Source organism: Microtus pennsylvanicus, chromosome 3 (assembly GCF_037038515.1).
Source record: "Microtus pennsylvanicus isolate mMicPen1 chromosome 3, mMicPen1.hap1, whole genome shotgun sequence".
Lineage (NCBI taxonomy): Eukaryota > Metazoa > Chordata > Mammalia > Rodentia > Cricetidae > Microtus > Microtus pennsylvanicus.
In genome coordinates this window covers 3,264,687-3,283,586 of record NC_134581.1, presented here as the reverse complement: position 1 = coordinate 3,283,586, position 18,900 = coordinate 3,264,687, and the positions used below count along the sequence as shown (strand labels likewise).

The 18,900-nt window shown below is 50.5% G+C and overlaps 1 protein-coding gene and 1 pseudogene across 1 annotated transcript in view; one reads left to right on the top strand and one right to left on the bottom strand.

The window, feature by feature from the left end:
- The window catches only part of Ulk4 (unc-51 like kinase 4), a 315,649-nt gene that overhangs the window by 54,874 nt on the left and 241,875 nt on the right, over positions 1-18,900 (bottom strand). The gene's annotated exons all lie outside the window — the stretch shown is intronic.
- LOC142846916 (cysteine-rich protein 2 pseudogene) lies at positions 5,165-5,778 on the top strand (annotated as a pseudogene).

Genomic DNA, 18,900 nt, shown 5'->3' with positions numbered 1-18,900 from the left:
CTCCGACCCACAGCTTCAAAGTTTACCCGGTAATCAACTCAGTCTCGGCTGTGCCTGGGTGAGCGAGACCGCACATGCACACTCTGCTTTAGTATGCAAATGCCTTTTCATTTTTGGAAAAACTATAAAATAAGGAATTCCTGTTTTGAATGCTCCCATTTTAGAGCCCCTGTGGAACCACGCAGCCCACACCCAGGCAAATACGTAAGGACCCTTTGTCCTCCAGCTTTCAACACTTGAGCAGCGTCAAGCCCTCCTAGGGCAGGCTCTGCTTGACCATGCCCACCTCATTCCTTGCTCCCGTTCTACAGCCACACTCTGTCCTAAGACCCCTCCCTGTCACGTGTGCTTGTCATTCTGCCTTGGTGCAGCAGCGAACAGTCCCAGGATCCAGGTCCTCCACCACTGCACAGATCATCTCAGCACGACTTCTCATTATCTGCAGAGCCAAGGGTCAGCTATCACCTTGCTCTGCGCCATCCACCTTGGGGCCCTGGAGGGCAGGAACTTCCAGGGAATCCTTGCTGCACTGCCCTCTGTAAGAGAGACATCGAGGAACCAACAACTAAAGTCCTTCTGCCACCAAAGCCTGTGTCATTCTCTTTATAATGCCAGGAGCTTTGTGGGTGAGGGAATACAGATGAGGCTTCAATCAGGTGGAGGCAGGTGCTAAGACTCCCTTGAGCAGCCCGGTGGAGGTGGCGCACGCCTTTAATCCCAGCACTCAGAAGGCAGAGGCAGATGGATCTCTGTGAGTTCAACGACAGCCTGATCTACAGAGCGAGTTCTACAACAGCCAGAGCTACACAGAGAAACCCTGTCTCAAAAATTAAAACAAAAAGCCAAAACAACAACAAAAGACTCTTTTGAGCATTGCTAGCTTCCTGCAACCCAGAGCCCCTACATTTGAGTCTGCGCATCTATTTGATTCAGCACCATCTGAACCAGGGAGGAATTGAGAAGCAGGATCTAGCTAAACCTCATAGAGAGTCTGAATCCCCAGTTCTCAGTTTCCAGGAGATGCAGAAAGCTCAGAGACTCCAGGGGGGCCAAGACTCTATGCTTGCACAGAACCAGGTCTCTCTCCAAGATGTCCAAGAAACCAAATTACATCATGGAACCAAGGGGCATAGTCCAGACCAACAGGTGACAGGAATGGTGGGCCCTTCTGTTCCTGAGCAAATCTGGAAGACCACAACACCACACAGGTCACACTAAATGTCACTGGAAATCCAGTCATTCTCCCACTCAAACCCAATACAACTCCCACAGGTCAGTTCCACACTTGGTACTGGCCCAGGGACAGGCACAGGAACCTGCTGGATGGTGTATGTCCCCTAACTCTGCTCTGGGACATTCCTAAAGAGACATGACTATCTAGGTCCCAGGCCCTTTTAGTTGGGACAACCTGAATTCATATTCCCATCAGCCTGTACTTGGCAACATGGAATGTGCCGGTTTGTCACCACCTGCCCTTCATGGCCCCGGGGGAAGAGCAGCCAGAGGCACCAGTTTCGACTCCATAGCACCAAGTCAGCCCATGGCAGCCTGTGGGCACCTCTGCCTCCTGTGAACTGGGCTCAAAGAGAGCAGAGTCAGCTGAAGAGATGCCAAGACAGTCTTTTCCACCCACAGGCAGTTTAGCAGGTACACACAGGACCCTGATTTCCCCTTGGAGTTCAGGGAACACATATAAAATACACAGGCTTCTCTCTGGAGGAGTGTCTCTATGGAATTCAGGGCCCAAGGCACCGCATTCCAACTTTGAGTGAAATGGCATAATTTTTCTTTATGTATTTCTTTTTCCTATCAGACCTTCCTGTGTATTTCCTTTCCCCACAGTACCACTCCCAGGGCCACACAACCTTTCTGAAAAATCAGATATAGCTCAGTCTGTCTGTCTTGCCATTACCGATATGGAGATAAATTCTCCACGCCATATCATGGGTGTATCACACTCGTGGTAAACATTTCCTCATTTAACACTGCACTAGAATAACTGAGGTCTGTTAAGCCATTTCTTCACAAACTAACACTAATGCCCATATTTTATGCAAACTCGTTATTCACCAAGTTTAGCATCCTCGTACTCAACACAGACCTGATGAGAAAGGAGGCTGAGGGAAGCCTCTCCTGGAACCCCATCTCCTCTGTCCTTCTCTGTCACCAAAGGCAGCGCAGTCCATGCCTGCTGTTTCTGAGTTTGTTTCTCTCACTTTCTGAGTCACAAGCCCTTCTAAAAATGAGATAAAAGGGGCTGGAAAGGGCACAGGAGAGGACCCTGCCCGTGGCTGTTCCTATTCTCTAACTTGCTCCTTGGTGACCACCTGGTCGCAGGAACTTACTGGGTGCCTTCCTCCCAGAATGGTACCAACCCTCACTCTTACACTTCCTGCGAAAGGTGCAGCTCCCCTTCTCCATCCCCAGGCCCCCAGTGACCAGCACTGGCCATAGTATTTACTGTTCACATAGAGAAAGCCTCAAACTCCTTGTCAAGTTTGGGACGTCTGACAGACATTGTAGCCGCGCAGTTGCTAGAAGTCTCTCCATGTTTGGGAGACTCCCCTGGCCCCCACCTCCATGCCTCCCTGAGCAGTTATTCCATGGCAGCGTGGTGCCGTAAGACCACACCTAGAGAGAGACACACAGTCCTGGAGACGAAGTGGTCCCCTCCTGTGTTCTCTTTCTGGACACATTCTTAGTAGAGATCTTAGGCAGAAGTCTTCAGGGCAGTCTCCACACCCGCTTTCCTTCCCTAAGAGAGCTGTTCCAAAGGTCTCAAACCCAATCGCAAAATCAGCCACGTGTTTTATGCAAATGAGAAGGGGCAGCAGCATCTCCCAGGACATCATAGGATCTAATCACCTCAGAACCACGACTCTGAGAGCAGCTACCACCTGAATCCAGAACAGCCAGCCACGGGCCACAGGACGGCGCCTCGCCATCCATCAGACTGCGTATAAATTTATAATGATTCCATATGAGAACATTACATTTTAATAGTTTCAAGGAATAACAGGACAGACTGTGTAAATGTTTAACTAGCGTTGTTCTATAGTCTGCACGTTGTTTATCTCGTTACTGGGTGTGTGGAAATGAAAAAGTTTAAAAATGTCATCAAAATCGGAACAGAAAACTGGTGAGCAAATGCCCTATGCAAGCCCGTTTTCTAGCCCTAAGGCGATCCGGCAGCTTCTACAGATAAACACCTGGATCTCATTTAACTTCCGGTACTTTTCTCTCCCTTACTTGTAATTTAAATTGCTTATCATTTTGACCTTGGTAAGATGAAAAAATGCATGCTTTAAAATTCAGTGTGCTTCCATATTTAAGGCCACCCTGGGGACAAGCTTGTCCCCTTGGGCTCCATGCCTAACTGCTGGTGATGTTACAAGATTTCCTATAAGGACGGGGATCATCTAAGACCCATCAGGTCTCATTAGGAGGAGGCTGAGGCGTGGCAATCATTGGGATGTTTCAGACACGCAAATGAGGCCTGCAGCCTCCCGCGAGGAATACGATTGATTTGCTATTGTCAACGGTGTCATCTACTGCCTAGCTCTTTCTGCACAACCTCTCTGGACCCCCAATTTTCAGGGACCATGGTGTTTCTTTTTAGATACATTTGCTCACAGAGGTCCCGAACTACAGCATGCAAAATTACAGGCTTACTTTTTATTAATGTTAGAATAGACAGACATGAACCCTATGCCATTTAAACTGAAGCAAAAGGTATCTGGGGGCCAATGTAAATAATGAGAGTCCTGTGGGGGGGAAGTGTGAATAGTGAGAATCCTGTGGGGGGCAGTGTGAATAGTGAGAATCCTGTGTGGGGCAGTGTGAATAGTGAGAATCCTGTGTAGGGGCAGTGTGAATAGTGAGAGTCCTGTGTGGGGCAGTGTGATAGTGAGAATCCCATGTGGGGCAGTGTGAATAGTGAGAATCCTGTGTAGGGCAGTGTGAATAGTGAGGGTCCCGTGTAGGGCAGTGTGAATAGTGAGGATCCTGTGTGGGGCAGTGTGAATAGTGAGGATCCTGTGTGGGGCAGTGTGAATAGTGAGGATCCTGTGTAAAGCAGTGTGAATAGTGAGGGTCCTGTGTGGGGCAGTGTGAATAGTGAGAGTCCTGTGTGGGGCAGTGTGAATAGTGAGGGTCCTGTGTGGGGCAGTGTGAATAGTGAGGGTCCTGTGTAAAGCAGTGTGAATAGTGAGGATCCTGTGTGGGGCAGTGTGAATAGTGAGGATCCTGTGTAAAGCAGTGTGAATAGTGAGGATCCTGTGTGGGGCAGTGTGAATAGTGAGGATCCTGTGTGGGGCAGTGTGAATAGTGAGGATCCTGTGTGGGGCAGTGTGAATAGTGAGGATCCTGTGTGGGGCAGTGTGAATAGTGAGGATCCTGTGTGGGGCAGTGTGAATAGTGAGGATCCTGTGTGGGGCAGTGTGAATAGTGAGGGTCCTGTGTGGGGCAGTGTGAATAGTGAGGGTCCTGTGTGGGGCAGTGTGAATAGTGAGGATCCTGTGTAAAACAGTGTGAATAGTGAGAGTCCTGTGTAAAACAGTGTGAACAGTGAGAGTCCTGTGTAAAACAGTGTGAATAGTGAGAGTCCTGTTTTGTTTTCAACTGTATATAGGGAAACTTTTCACTTTCCAGTCACGTCTGTGATGCCCGACTCAAGTACCTCAAAGGTCACATGCTGGCTATTTGGTCAGCAAACGAACATCAAGATTCAACTTTGCTAAGATAACAAATGTTCCTCAGGTCCAGGTGGGCCACACACTGACAGGACTGAAAGGAAACAGAAGGTGAAACGGGCAAAACTCATCAGACCAGGAGTCCTGGGAGCCCAGAGGTAAAGAAAAAGGTAGAGATGCCGCCCCTCCTGACACACAGCGAGGTAGACACTGAGATTTGGGATGGTATCGGGGGCAGAGGGGACAACAGCAGTTGGGAGAGTGACAGTGACCAGTAAGACTCCGAGCACACACGGTAAACACAGTTAGGCTCCTTCCATGTGCCAGGTGTGGTGACCCCGTGCCCACCCAACCATGTCACCTCTGTGCTGGCTAGTTTTGTGTCCTGACAGCTGGAGTCATTAGGGAGGGGAGATATCAATTATGAAAATGGTGCAGAGACCAGTTCAGGGGGAGGGCGCCGACCTACCGAGCACAGGGACCATGGCCTCCAAGTGTCCCAAGTGTGACAAGACCGTGTACTTGGCGGAGAAGGTGAGCTCCCTGGGCAAGGATTGGCACAAGTTCTGTCTCAAATGCGAGCACTGCAACAAGACACTGACCCCGGGGGGTCACGCTGAGCATGATGGGAAGCCCTTCTGCCACAAGCCCTGCTATGCCACAGTTTGGACCCAAAGGCGTGAATATAGGGGGTGCTGGTTCCTACATCTATGAGGAGCCTCTGACTGACGGCCCTCAGGTCACTGGCCCCATTGAGGTCCCTGTGGTGCGAACAGAAGAGAGGAAGACCAGCGGACTCCCCCAAAGGTCCCAGCAAAGCCCCTAGTGTCATTACATTCACTGGGGAACCCAACATGTGTGGACTTTGCTGAGCAGGTGACCTCTCTGGACAAGGATTGGCTCCGGCCCTGCTTGCGCTGTGAGCGCTGCTCCAAGACACTGACCCCCAGGGGCCATGCTGAGCATGACGGCCAGCCCGACCGCCACAGCCTTGCTATGGAATTCTCTTTGGACCCAAGGGATGAATACCAGGGCTGTGGGCAGCTATGTCTATGACAAGGACCCTGAAGACACAGTTCAGCCTTAGATCTGCAGATGCTGTTCTCGGGGTCCCTTACTTGACCCCAAGGGAAAGTGACCTGCTGCCTAGTCCTGCCTCAGTGTGTCTTGCCTGCAAACCCCAGGGCCTAAGTGGTGGAGGAGGAAGCCTCCTGGGTAGTCTCCAGAATAGCCCAGAATCTCAGCCCTATTTCTTTATGTGTTACCTCGGCATGCCCTATGCTACCCACTGTCCCCTTTGTGTCTGTGCGCCTCCATATCCATGTGTCCTGTGCTCTGTGCCCAGCATTCTCTCTGTCGGTGTCCCCATGTCCCTGATAGCTCTCCGAGGTGGCTGTCCTATGCTATCCCTATGCCCATACCTGCTCACCAGTATTATTTATGCTCTGCTTGCCTGTGATGGCATGAGCTCACAGCGTTCCCGGGGTGGCAGCACCCCTGCGAGGAGCCCGCTGCTGGTTCCCACACTATTCCTTACCTACCCCTCACGTGGTTCACAGCTACGGAGACTTTTGCTGTCAATATATGGTTTGGTTTGAGGAAAAAAAGCTGTGTTCCTCCACCGTCTCCGCTTTAGTTGTTGTCCTGACTTCTCTTGGTGATAGACTGCAAAGTCTTTCCTCTGAAGTTGCTTTGGTCATGGTGTTTACCATGGTAATAGAAACCCTAACCACGACAGCGACCCAGTGTCCCAGCAGCTTGGAGAGTGTGGGGGCATTGAGGTGAGCCTCTAACGTCTTTGGAACCTATGGGCAGAGATCTGTATGCACCGGCAGAGCTGAGACTCAGGCCTGGTGCTAGAGCAAGTGTAAACCTGTCATGAGGATCCCAGGAGCAAGCATGGTATCGCAGGACTGTGCCAAGTGTGAGACCATCTCCTATATCATAGGCATGGCACACCTCTGGGTGTCAGCACTGAGCTGGGCCAGCACAAAGGGGCGGGAACTGTAAGACACTTCAGTTTACAGGAAGGCTGCTTCCTTGCTCATCCCATCCAACACCCAGTACAGAGCCCAGCACACAGTAGGACTCACACCCGGTGTTGGCATTGTGACTGGAAATGGCTCCAACCTTCCAGGGATGAATGATGAAAACACCTGGCAATTAGCACCTGCCAGGTTCCAGGTGCCGCTCCAGCTGCTGCTCCAGATATGCCACCTGGCTCACGGTTTGAAGGTACCATCTATCCTTAGGGGCGCATGGGGCAGCTGGCTACATGGCATTGGCAGTCAGGAAGCAGAGATGAACTCTGGTACTGAGCTTGCATTTCCCGTTGTTCTTGGGCTGCACCCCCACCCCCCCATTGGCATGGCCACCTGCACTCAGGCCGGGTCTTCCCTCCAGTTAAGCTCTCTGAAAATGCTGTCACAGGCATATCCAGAGGACATCGCCAAGCCAGTTCTAGGTCCTGCAACGCTGAGGACAAGGTTTGACATGCTATCCACCGAGAGACCTGTCAGAGGCCTGGCTCACTTTACAGGCTGAGGAACACTCAGCAGTGTGGCTGTGCATCCTGTCATGCCCAAACGCCACAGCACCCCTTCACAACCTCTGGCCAGACTGAGGGAGGTGGGCTCTGAAGACAGCGTAGGGCTGGAGTCCAGCCAGGGAGGAGGAGAGGCAGGTGTAACCCGACAAAGAGGGTCATTGTTCTAAGCAGTCAACCTGCCCTGTACACGTCTACGTGCTGGAGGGACAGAGAGGCGACACACAGATTTCTTATCTTCACAGGGACTACAGTCTTGGGGCAGGAGAAAAAGCAAATACACCAAGTGCTACCAAACAGTAAGTGGAATTGAGGTGGAAACACAGAGGTGGGGGGGCACGGAGGCAGGGCATGAGGACTCTGTCCTACAGGCTGCTCTGCAGGGAACACATGAAGAAATTAAAGACAGGCAATACATGGGGTGTGGCCCAGAATCCTCCATAAACGTGGCACAGCACACACAGATGCCCTAAGCACACACTTATGGAGACGGATGAGCAAAGGGAACAGCCACAGAGGTGAGCCGCATAGATGGTGGCCAACTGCAAGGCCTTGTGGGACAGGGCACTCTGGGATTCTCCCCTTAGATCAGAGTTGATGGAAGATTTGAGCCGCGTAATCTTACATAGGACTTAAAGGGTCCTCCAAGAAAAGGCAATAGGGAAGGGAGGCAGGAACAATGGAAGAAGACAGGAGACTCCTCTGTGGCTGTGTGATAGGAATCCCATGAGAAGTGATATCAGGAAGCTAACAGAAGGGGTCGGAAAAATCTGATTCTCGGTATGTTGAAAGAGGGGCTATTGTCATTTCTGGGTGAGCAGGTATGTGAAGAAGAGTTAAGGAGGACCCTGCCTGCTCACACCCTTCACCCAGGTCTCTCTGTGTGCGTGCCCTCCTACAGCAGCATCCTGACTAATTTAGGAACGCTGAGGTCATCATGAGGTGAGCAGTTGTGGAAGCATTAGGCGGGGGAAGCCGGGAGGCTGGGTGACCAGTCAGCAGGTAGATCAGCACCCATGACTCTCTCAGACTGCAGGGCCACAGTCACAACAGCCCAAGGAAACAAAAATCAGCCCCAGTGCCAAGGTGACTTACAAGCAGGCAGCAGCTGTGGCCCCAAAGAGGTGGGGAAGGAGGTCCCTGCATGCAGCTTTAAGCACAGCAGGCAGACATAGCAGAAGAGACACAGGGGGGTGGGGCCCGGCCACTGTGAGACAGATGCAGAGAGGACAGTCTGAGAGAAGAGGACAGGGCGCTTGGACACACTGTAAAGTTTAGAAAACTATAAACTCACATTTGACCAAGAGCAAGCCTACACGGTAAGACAAAGCTCCAGAAAGGATAGAGATGCAGGACCTTACCTGAAGGGCCAATTCCTCATGCCATTGCCAGAGGGGCTCTCAGACATGAACGCTTCCTTTTCTGAGCGAGCTTAGGCCTATCAGGGCTATTCTCTGGGGAAGCAGGCAATGGGACCCAGAATAAACTGCAGAAAGGCCCAAAGCTACATGCTAAAATATACTATCCCTGGGAGATATTTCTTAGCCACAATATAACTGTGAGATAAGTTTTGTATCTTCACACAATTAATGAGAGCATATATTTAAAGACATTTTGTTGGGTAGCAGATTATATATATTTATTATTTTAATCTAGTCAGAACTGTTTTCTTTCTTTTTCTTTCTTTCTTTCTTTCTTTTTTTTTTTGAGACAGGGTCTCATGTAGCCAAGGCTAGCCTTGAAGTCACAAGTCACTATGTAGGGAGGAATAACCTGGCTCCACCTCCCGAGAGCTGGGGTTACAGGCATGTGTTGGCACAATGGTTCACCGGGATACTGTTTAAAGCAGCATTTTATTTGGCAGTGGGCTTGCCAATGTTAATTATCTCTCTCTCTTCTGAGTGTGAAATATTCATAGATGGTCAAGTCCCTTCCTCATCATGACATAATGGGTTTGCATTAATACAGGCTTCTGCCATGAAATATTGATGAGGACAGACTCTTTCGAGGTTTTCAGGAAAACGGCTATTTTTGTATTTACATCAGTATGATATCAGGGCTTCAGGCTGCTTGAGAAGAACAGCGACTGGAGGAGCCTGCACGCGAGGATCCTGTTCCTCAGAGTGTCCTGAGTCTATGTCACCTCAGAGTGTCCTGAGTCCCTGTCACCTCAAAGTGTCCCTAACGGCGTCACCTCAGAGTGCTCAGGCAGCCAAGCCAAGGGGAGCCCTGCCCAGGAGTCCTGCAGATGGGCACGCCATTCTGAAGTGTGGTTCCGGTGAGGGCCATGGGTCTGATGCTTCGATTAACACAAAAGCCCACTCTCCTGGCCTATCAGATGGTAGGACCTCAGGGGCAAAAGCCACAGACATGGACCATGAGCCGCATGAAGGGCAGCCCCGAGGGCAGAGCTGACCATAGCTCATGAATCTCTGGGCTGTGTATGACTGTGCAGAACTATTGAGGGTTTCCTTCCCCTCTCCCCCATCTTTGTCTGTCTGTCTGTCTCTCTCTCTCTCTCTTTCTCCCTCCCTGCCTCTCTGAGGAAACCCCACTTGAACAGAAAAGGTAATTCCCACACTGTGACCAGTCCAGCCTGGATAAAGCAGACAGTGCAGAAGGACATTCATCGGCAATGCTACCGAAAACAACCCAGAGGGCTCTGCCAGCCCTTCCTGTTGGGGGTTAATATCTCACTATGTACTATGAGTGATGGCTAAATGTTAAGTATCTGCTCAGGACAGAGGCAGGAGAATCACAGAAATTAGAGGCCAGCCTAGGCTAGCTGGGCAGTTCCAGAGTGAATTCTAGACCAGCTAGTCTATAAATACACATACATCTTGTTTCAGTACACATACACACACACACACCAGATCCAAACCCCAGCTTTACCACATGCCCCTCTGGCCTTCTGCACACCTCTCTGGGATGGAGCTGACACCATCCGTCCACCAGTAGATTCTCTGGCGCTATCACATGGACTCGGCTCAAAGGCCATCCTGGGCACAGCTGGCTCTCTGTAGACACCACGACTTGTATAGCATCAGTAGGACAGAAACCATGAAGGAAACCGTTTCCTGAACTGTAGCCCATGCTGACGACCATGACGTCACCATGGCAGGAACTGTGGAGGGAAGAACCCTCCCTAGCCTGTTGTCCACACTGATGACCTCATGGGCCGGGAGAAGAGCTTGGCAGTGAGCATTCTCACTTACTCCAGCTCTCAGAGTCCCCAGTGAGCTTTGTGCGGGAAGTCCCAGTGTCCCTCCTCTCCAGCCTCTGTAGTGGATGGACTCCTCAGCCTGGGCTCCCTGAAGCTGAGGCCCTTCTCCAGCCTTTGTAGTGGTAATGGACTCAGTCAGACGCTGCTCCCAGGCAGTGGACTCCCCCACACCAAGCTGCCCATTCTCGGGATGCCCCAGGGCCACTGATGACACACTGCCAGAGGCTCCAGCTCTCCGTGGCCACGCAATTAAGCCTAACAAGGCACAAGGTACTCTCTGGGGGGCACATAGAGATGCCCACAGTAATTGGTAACAGGCTTCAGGCTCCCTGGTTGCTGGGGATTATGTACCGGCAGCAGAGAAGGCTGGGGAAGGGTCAAGACCTTGAGGGAGGCCAGATGGGGTCACCTTGCTCATGCATAAGTCATAAGCTCTGTTGACTGAGCTGAGCTCTCAGGAGCGAGGCACAGTGAGGCTGATTCCATCTCTGGCTTGGAGAGGGTGACAGAGCCTCCTTTAGGCTGTGAGGCACCTGCTGGCTCACACTTCTTCCCCACATCTATGGCTGCAATCACAGCCAATCATACACTCAGGGAACAGCAAGGACATGCATCTCATGGTAGGTTTAGCTCCCTATCACTGAGCCCTGGGCAGGGAGGGTGTATGCAAACAGAATCATTGGCCCTCTCCTCAGAGAACCAATGGACGGAAGCATGTGCTCTGCTTGTGATGTCACCTGTGTACATGTGTGTTAACCCATGTTCTCATGAACTCCTTCTCTGCTTCAGGTTCTATGACAGACACTTTCATCTTTCTGTCCCGTAGCCCTCAGAGGGGTCCACAGGGCAAGGCATTCAGTCTCAAGACGGTGAGTGACACACCCAAGGACATACACCAGGTCTCCTCTCTACAGTAGGAAGGGCTTGCTTGGGCTGGGTGGAGGCACTCCTCCTGCCTCCTGCCTTCCCCCTGCACCGACCAATGGCAATGATGACTCCCTCGGGACACGCATCAGCAGGCCCATGGCATCACCAGAACAGCTGAGGAACACTGTCCCCTGGGTTTGTTAATCCACTCCTTTCTTGAGACATCTCTCTGGTGCTGCGCCAAGGCTCCCTATGTGCAGACTCACTGCGACATCACCTGGGCTTTAGGGACACAAGACCCTAACAGAAATGTCCATTTCCAGTAAGCAGGGGTGGTGGTGTGAGGCGGGCTAGCAGCCCGGGCTCAGGACAGGGCAGCTCTTAGGCCTGTCCCTCCTGCGCCTGTGCTGGATTGACAGAAGCACCTTCTCCACAGTTCTGAGGGCGGGCCCAGAAAGCACCAGGGGGCCTCATTAACCCTGCCAAGAGGCCTGGGGCACCTGGTAGTTTGGCAGCCCCAGGCTAGGAGCAATTCTTAGGAAGAAAGGACTGGAGTCCCGTGCCAGAGGCCACGCATCCACAGCCGCCCGGCATCTCCACGTCTCCGAAGTACACGCTGGTTCCTGAACTCTTAGTGCTGAGTAACCGACTGCCACCGTGGGAAGTCTCCATCTCCTGTGTGTAAAGGGGCATCTCTCCAAGTCATAGTTCATGATAACTCCTCATTTAAGAGAAAAAAGAAAATAAAAACTGAAAAGATGTGGCAGCCTTCGCAGCCCTGAACTTTGATGAAAACTCAGTGAAGCATATTCAAAATCTTGCCTATATCTGATGCATTTCACACCCTAATGTGTTCTACAATGAGATGGCAGAAAATCCTGTATATTGGGAAAATAAGATAACTAAAGTTTCTCTTGCAACTACAAAATTTATCTACAGGATAGAGGGGAGGAGGAAGGCACAGAGGGGACTGAGGAGATGGCTGAGGGGTAAAAGGTATGCTGTACACAGCATTCCCCAGCACCATGCAGAAGCTGGGAGTGCCGGTGTGTGCCTGTAATCTCAGGAGGAGCCAGGAAAACAGCGAGCTCTGGGTTCAGGGAGAGGTCATCTCAAGAAAGCAAGAGAGAAGGACAGCAGCGCCAACTTCCAGCCTCCACACAGTAGACACACAAAAGTGTTCAATTTTCACCTATACCAATGGGCTGAATCAGACGACCATGTCAAATACACTAAAAATGTCCATTAAATCAGGCTGACCTTCCCAGGCGAAGATGGAAATCACCTCCTGCCCCAAGAATCCTATTGCAGGGTGAGTTTCTCTGGAGCCACCTAGAAGGGGTCCTGTTAACGTCAACAAAGGTGCACGATCCATCCCACACACCTCACAGGTTTAACCTTTGACACAGAGAAAAGTCAGCGCTGACAGAGAACTAACCACTCCACAGTCAGAGGCTGGACACCAGAAGTCTCAGAGAGAGCAGCCTGGGGATACACCTCAAAAATCCTTCTACTTCTCACCCTATATTCGAGTGTTTTACATTTCCTTATTTATTGTGCATGTGTGCGCTTGCACGCCAGGACACGTGTGTGCGAGTCAAGGACAACTCTGGTGAGGCAGCTTTCCCACCCTGTGGGGCCCGGGGATTGACCCAGGCTGTTCTCCTTGCTGGCAAGCACCATTAGCAGCTGAGCCTCTCAGAACTCTGCCAGTGTCTCAGATGACCTGTGTTCTTCTGTGGCCTTGCCCACTTGGTGACTACTCTCTGGGTCTCGTCCCCTGGGTCGTGGCTGTAGAGAAGATGTGTGTGGGCATTGGTCTCTGGTCACCAGTCACCGACTTGGGAGGCCTGGCTTTGATTCCATAAAGAGCCCCTCCTACTGTGAGCCTGCTGAGAGCCAGGGCAGCCTTGCCCTGCAGTGAGCTAGTGAAGTAGTAATAACACCTTTCACTCCCGGAGGACGACAGAGGACAGGGTGGAGGCTAAGCTTGCAGCTCTTGTGTGGGGTGGGGCCCATGCTCTGTCCTTCCTCTGAGCCCTGCTGTCCTGAGGCTGGGGTTCCTTTTAAGACTATTGTTGTTATGTGTGTGTATAATGTACATGTGTGAGTGCGTGCCCCAGGGCACACATGTGGAGGTCAGAGACATCTTAGTGGTGTAGGCTGTCTCCATCTTCCCATGGCCCAGAGACCAAGCTCAGACTGGCAGCCAGGCACGGTGGGCACTTGAGCTACAGCTCTCAGTGGTCTGAGGCTGGGGCTCCCCAGGATCCTCGCAGTGTGCCTGTTTCCTGCTTGGGGTGGGCTACAGTCTCCTCAGTCATGAATACTCTCTCAGGCCAATGCTATTTTCTAGAAACTTCTCCACCTGGGTTTGGATAACAGGTGTTTTCCTGTTGCCAGTGACCCGTGCATTCGGCCTCATTGCTACAGCTATCTGGAGCATTCTGTAAGCGTGTTTATGTGCACGGGGAGACGTATATGCCACTCTACGGTGTGTCAAGATACAGAGGGCCTGGGGTCAGCCACACCCTCATTACCCCCCCCTTCCGAGACTCCTCAAGCTAGCTGAGTGTTCTTTTTGTTTTCCTTTTGGTGTTTCAAAAAAAAAAAAAAACCCAACCCACATGTCATAAAACCTACCATCTTAGTATACAACTTGGTGTTCAGAAAACCCATGGAGTCGCCACTGTCTCCACGGTCAATTAAGGAAGACTCCCGTCATTTCAGAAGGAAATACACTCCTATTGGCCAGCACAATGCGCTGCCTGCCCTCTGGGGTCAGCGCCACACCTCTGAAGTGTGCAACATGGGTACATCCTTCAAGTCCACCTGGGACCTGCGAATGTCTAGGCAGAATGAACCAAGGAGACAGCCATGTGTTGTCTAGCAATGCCAATCCCTTTCTGTAGCTTTAGAGAGTCGTCTGGCCATTATCCAGCCTAGATCTAAAGACTCACACGGGCGGACTTCTGTGCTTTACTCTAATCCATCTATGAGAGCGAGGCCACATGTCACTGCCCCATTTCTTCTGGTGGCTAATATTCTATTACAGGGACATAGCACACTGTATATACCCGTTCGACAACTAATTTTTGTTGTTTCTTCTTTTGGTTCTTGTGAACAATGCTTTTTGGAACTTAATAAGGAGAATGCCTGTTTATTACATAATGAAAGGCACTTCTACAAAAACTTTGAGAAATGTAATTTTTGTAAGTCCAACTTTTCAGTAATTACACCTCTGAAGTGTGCGACATCGGTACATCCTTCAAGTCCACCTGGGACCTGCGAATGTCTAAGCAGAATGAACCAAGGAGACAGCCATGCGCTAACCAACAGTCCACAGGAAATCCCACTGTCTCTCCGTGTACTGAGGCCACAGCATTCATGAGCAGTCTCTTGGGCATCACACAGGAGACCCAGCTCCTAAGATCATCATCCGAGAACACGGTCTCTCACTTACACACGGCAATCAGGACTCAATACTCTCTACGGTGGATTAAAAACTGCCCAGGTTGTAAAGAGAATTAAAAAATCCATTCTGCTGCCTGCTCATAGAGTGGAGCCCTTAGAAAGGTATTGTCTCCATTACATTTTCATCAGAGACCAGCAAAGGGAAGTGCGGCCTGTTGTTACCATGCCGGGGAGGTAATGACTTTCAGGTTGCTAAGCAACACCACAATGTTAAAGGTCCAAGTATCTGTGATCTCTAGAGACACTCAAATTTCATTAAAACCTGCTCATACCCACTGCACAAAAGAGCTGTTAGGAGCTCATAACCAGGCGTGGGTTCTGGACATAACAGTGATTTCTTTTTAAGTGGCGTCAGAATTTCTAGGGTTCTTAAAGAGCAAATATTCCGGAGCTGTGATTAATACAATCTATAGCGTTTCCTGCACCTGTTCCTAGAAAGACAGCAAGTATGACTGGTTTGTAGTAAATAAGAGTGGTTAGTGTCCTGAATAAAACCTATATTGGGCGCGAATTCGAGAGCCTCTCTGAAGCAGGGATAAACACACTCCATGTACAAATCCAAGCGAGAGGCACAGGTGATGTGAACTGAGAGCCCACCACTGCTTCAAGGCGGAGTTGACAATGGCAGGCCTTTCAGCCGTGAGAGAAGCCACGATGTCAGGGGGCACAATCTCTGGACATCCTGGAAATGGGCCCTTTAGGGAAACATTTGCAGGAACTAATCCCCGAGGCAGGGAAGCTTTGATAGGGCCCTGACAAAAACTGTGTCACCCCTGGGACGCTGGGCCTCGGTTTCTGACTTGATCTCTGTGTAGCCCAAGTCTTTCAGCTGTGGGTCATGATCCCGCGCGGAGCTGTGGAACTGAAGGCGAGAGTCAGGAGACGCTACTGAGAGAGCGTGATTCCACACTCGTTCAAACCAGTGCCTCAGCTGGGAAAAGCCGGACACAAGCAACGTTATGAGGGGCTCAATGGGCCATATTACGGAATGTAATATATGTGTGTACAAAACATATATGCATGCAATAACAACTAGTGTGCATGTGTATGCATACATACACATATGCATGCAATAACAACTAGTGTGCATGTGTATGCATACATACACATATGCATGCAATAACAACTAGTGTGCATGTGTATGCATACATACACATATGCATGCAATAACAATTAGTGTACATACATATGCATACATACGTATATGCATGCAATAACAATTATTGTGCATGCGTATGCATACATACGTATATGCATGCAATAACAATTAGTGTGCATGCGTATGCATACATACGTATATGCATGCAATAACAACTAGTGAAAGAGAGGCCAAGGATTTGAAGGAAAGTGGGGAGGGGGCTGTATGGGGGGGCTGGGAGGAAGGGAAGGGAGAAATATTATAATTCTATGGAGATATTTGCAGTGATGCCCATGCCGCATGGCTCAGTGCTACTGAAGCCTTGGTTGTGAATGCACAACTCCCGTCACACAGCACCTAGCCATGCGTGGAGCCTGGGTTCAGTCACGGCAAACCCAGTTCAGCCGTGAGAATCAAACTGGTCGACCTCTGGACTGTATTACAGTAGAATACCTGGTTGTAAAGTTGCTGCTTGAGTTTCATACACAATTGTTTAATGAACTCTAGCTTGAGACTAGAACAGAATTTCTGAAATGACCCCAAACACGCATCTGTCATGGTGTAACATATATGCAAAGAGGCGTGTTCGGCTTGACAGCAGCAAAACCAAAGTTCAGATGGAGCCTGACATGTGAAAATGCTCCCGGTCCTGCAGTCACATTCAGCTGAGATTTAATCCTTCATGCAAAAGTAAAGGCACCCATCCATCTTAGTATGCAAATACACTGCCGTCTTTAATAAATGGTAAACTTACATGTATGGCAAATAATAGTTTAAAATCGATTTCTTTGTGATTTATTATAAGTGTTATACCTATATACCCAGGGCTACATGAAAAATTCTGACTTGTACAGGAGGAGTCCCAGGCAGGTTTACACACGCTTGTGCATGAGCATGCACACGCAGTCTCCAGAACATGTCCTCCTCTGATAGTTAAGAATTCTAGGCAATATAGTTCCTTCCTTTTGTTCGTTGAAAAGATACAAGCAACTTATTCAGGGACTTCCCAAGGTAATTTGCAGCCTCTGGCAATCACTGGCAGAAGATCTGCCCCGCACATCCATGACCAGCGTGTGTGGAACCCGGGGGGGGGGTTCCCCAGGGGGGTCTCCAGAGCCTTCCACCAGAACTGCGGGAGAAGCTTCTTGACTCCTACCACACTCACACTAACTTGAGTAAGTGATATTGCTCTTAACAGCTTCCTGGACTCACAGTGACCCACCATGGATCACACTGACCCATCCTTGGTGGTGCATAGCTTTAACCCCGGTGCTCAGGAGGCAGAGAAGGTGGATCTCTGTGAATTCAAGGCCAGCCTGGTTTACATAGTGAGTTCCAGGACAGCCAGAACTACGTGGAGAGACCCTGTCTCAAAAAGGGAAGGGAAGGGAAGAGAGGGAAGAGAAGGAAAAGGAAGGAGGGAGGAGAGAGAGGGAGGGAGAGAGGGAGGGAGGGAGGGAGGGAGAGAGAGAGAGAGAGAGAGAGAGAGAGAGAGAGAGAGAGAGAGAGAGAGAGAGAGAATGAGAGAGAATATCTTGGGACACTTAAGTCAGGAGGGAGAGACCTCATTTTATCTTGCTATGCTTCCAACAATATTTCTTTCCTTTTGTGGTGAAAATTAGGTCCATTCTGAGTGTTGAGTCCTGCAACTCCACCTAGTTATAAAGCAGAACAGGTGGCCGATCCCAAACCTGCGGGCTCAGAACACCCACGCACTGTCTGCTCTGGAAAGCTGCCACATGAAGCTGTCGTCTGCGATGCCTGAGCCACACTCAGAGGGCCCACATGCTGGACACATCTGCACGGGCTTGGTCATGTGACACTTGTCCACAGAACACATCTGTCCTCATGTGGGTGGAAAGCACCTGATGACCAATGTCAGAACTTAGGAATGACGGTGGGCGCTTGCCACATTCTACATGGCTCAGGGACTTGACCTGACTCAGGCATCGAGGGAAGGAAGAAAGAAAAACAAATCTGTGATAGGTGGGCAGTGTTCACTCTGACGGAACAGCACCCAGAACCTCGGCACATCATCACGCACACCTCCAGAGAACATGTCAGCAGGCGCAGGCTGCATTCATCTCGGAGCAGAAGCCTGGGGTGGCTAGGTTCTGTGCACACTGGTTAATCTTTCCTAAACACTTGTACTTAGACCAGGTGTCGCGGCACCTCTAAGCCCCAAGGAGGGAGGCTTTGCCAGTTCCCATAGGTGTAAGGCATTAGTGTTTTTGACGTGCCCATGTCCAGGTCAGCAATACACATTCATCCAGGGCTTCGTTGGCCCCACAGGCACAAGGCACAGGGCAGAGATGGTTCAAGGAAGGATGCGTGTGAGACAACCTAATCCCGTTACCTTCAGTCACCCCGTGACACACCTGCCAGAACAACCCACTCCACACCTGACACCTTCACTGCCCCGGGCACATGGGCCTGACAGGAGTTGCCTTCTCACGGTGCCTCCTGCTCTCACAGAGTAGTCAGCAGCCTCATCAGACGGTCTTAGGCCCCCAACAGGTTGGTGGTACTACATAAGCCATCATCATTTTGAGTTTTGGAGTGAGCTAGCTTTAGTTAGACATAGAGGCTAGCCTGCAACCCTCCGAGGGACACTATGAGCGCCACGTAGGCTTGGGAGGGACTTGAGGAACGCCCAACACAGCTTCACAGCAAATGCACAAAGTATAATCAAAAGCCTCCTGATTTCCTGGTACACGAAGGCAGGTAACTAGGTCTTCAGGCTCCACAGGCTCCACGTGGTTTTCTGAACGCACTAAACATGGATGGAGGAAGGGCGAAGACCTGAGGACACATTCAAGTGCACCAGCAGAAATTAGACAGCCTGTTTCCTAGTGAAAATTATGGCTTCAGAGAGATACTACTCCATGATTGGGACCTCATGCAGAAATGACAGGATATTGCCTCTATGACCACACATCCACCCAAACCCGCTAGTGACAGC